Source organism: Apostichopus japonicus, chromosome 9 (genome assembly GCF_037975245.1).
Source record: "Apostichopus japonicus isolate 1M-3 chromosome 9, ASM3797524v1, whole genome shotgun sequence".
NCBI lineage: Eukaryota > Metazoa > Echinodermata > Holothuroidea > Aspidochirotida > Stichopodidae > Apostichopus > Apostichopus japonicus.
This window is the reverse complement of record NC_092569.1, coordinates 36,482,833-36,485,400: the sequence shown is the minus strand read 5'-3', so window position 1 is coordinate 36,485,400 and position 2,568 is coordinate 36,482,833.

Below are 2,568 nucleotides of genomic sequence, written 5' to 3'. Positions count from 1 at the left end.
ATAAACGTTTATGTTGAGGTCAAAGTGAAGTTTTGAAGTTGTATGTAACAGACTATATTGGAGGCTTTTGCAAGCTCACATGAGCTTCTTTTGAGACAAGTTTCCCTCAAATCAACTGCCTAGTTGCGTTTATCGAAATGTTGTTTACACCTTTGGAGGTTGATCTGATAAGGTTAGTTCAGGATGAAAAGTTTTTGTTTTTGTTTTTTGTGACGACGTTAAATCATAATGATGTAAGGAAAATATCAAAAACTACGAAAGACTGTTGGGTCAGTGAAAGGATGACTTCGAACAGACCTTTAGTCTTGAAAAGTTATAGAAAAAGGAAACAGTTTTAGGCTAGTACTGTGATGTTTCTTTGGCTATTCCGATTCCAAGGTGGTTGGCTATATAAGATATAGGTACGCTTTAAAAGTTATGGAAAACGCAGTTAAAGCTAAATTGATAATGACATTGCTTCCTCATTGCTGGCTTAAATGCTAATATTTTGGACCAAAACATGTTCTTTGACTTCATATAAACAACATTGTATCCTTGGTTGATATTATTAGATCACATTGTTGCTTGACAAACATCTATACACCTTGTAAGTCATTCTTCATATCATTTGAGGCCACAACATTGCTTCTCCTTTGCATCACTTTAAGCACATATATGACTCGTTTGTGATTATATTATGTTGTACCTTTCATACGTACATACTGAACACCTAGGCCTAATTTGTATTGTCTTTGCTAATTCATGGTAAAAATCATCTCCACTTGAGACAAAATTATTGTATGTGTTTATGAAAACAGCATGGCATCCTTTGTTTTTATTAAACACCATTTTTGCCATGACAAACTCTAACTCCTTGTTAGTTACACTACGTATTATTAGAGGCCACAATACATTGTACATGTGTTTTATCACGTTTTTGTATTGCATCGCAACATGAGCTGACTTAACAATGGTCTCTGGATGTTAGACTACATAGTCCAGCCACTTTAAGTAATGAGACTCAGATGATTACCACTGTGCAATAGAATTACAACCTTGACTGATAGAAATATATACATTTTTAAATAGTCTACAACATATCAACATTAATTCTGTACCTAAAGCCATCCTTTAAGCTAGCTGCTCACTGCCCCGACGGACCGACGTGACCCGACTGACCGGCAATGACCCCACTGACCGACGTGACCCGACTGACGACGTGACCCGACTGACCGACATGACCTAACACTACTGCACTGTTATGACCTAATTTTCAATAGTGGTAAAGACCCATATAGTCTTTTAACTGACCCCTGCACATTTGAACAACATATAGTAACGATGCGTGAAGACGTCCTCGTTAAGCTAGGTCACATGTGTCATGCAAAATTATTTCTCCATTTATAACTTTGCATAATTGGTTAAAACTGTTCAATGTCTGTACTGGTATATATACATATATGTACCTGCTCTTTCAAACCTTTCCAATAACAACTTTTAAAGCTCTTAATCAGTTTTTTATTTCCTTTCACATTTATTTTGACCTACTGATAGCTACCGATCTGTACTCAAGCAAACCTGTGGAGACCACCCAAAAGCAAACTACTAGCAGTGAAACAACTGGCTCGACTGTCAGGGAAGGTACAGTAAATGTAGATGTTAGGTATGCAAGGGAAGAAGGAAGGATTCATGCTTACAAGTACACCTGAGCCTCTTTCTTAGAAACCATTGCCACATTGTCTTTTATTGATTTGTGTTACACTTTTTGGATCTGAAATGTGTTTATAAAAACAGCATGGCATCCTTGGTTGTCTTTATTAAACACCATTTTTGCCATGACAAACTCTAACTCCTTGTTAGTTACTATTAGAGGCCACAACATTGTACATATGTTTAATCACGTGTTTGTATTGCATCACAACATGAGCTGACTTAACAATGGTCTCTGCATGTTTGACTACATATTCCAGCCACTTTAAGTAATGAGACTCAGATGATTACCACTGTGCAATAGAATTACAACCTTGACTGATAGAAATATATACATTTTTAAATAGTCTACAACATATCAACATTAATTCTGTACCTAAAGCCATCCTTTAAGCTAGCTACCCACTGCCCCGACTGACCGAAGTGACCCCACTGACAGACAATGACCCCACTGACCGACGTGACCCGACTGACTGACGTGACCTGACCCAACTCTATTGTTATGACCTAATTTTCAATAGTGGTTAAGAACCATATTGTCTTTCAACTGACCCATGTATGTTTAGGTCTAAACTACATGTAATGATGAGTGAAGACGTCCTCGTTAAGTTAGGTCACTTGTGTCATTAAAACTAATTTCTCCTTTTATACCTTTGCATTGGTTAAAACATATATTGCAAACACTGTGGCGAAAAATGTTGGTATCATTTCTGAGTTGAAACACTATTTTCCTCAGAATATTCTTAGAATGCTTTACCAAACATTAGATTTCCCCCATTTTCCATACTGCTCTATAATGTGGTCTGGCACCCACAATGTTTATCTCCACCCTCTTGAAATTTTACAAAAGAAACTCATTCGTCATATAACTCATTCTGA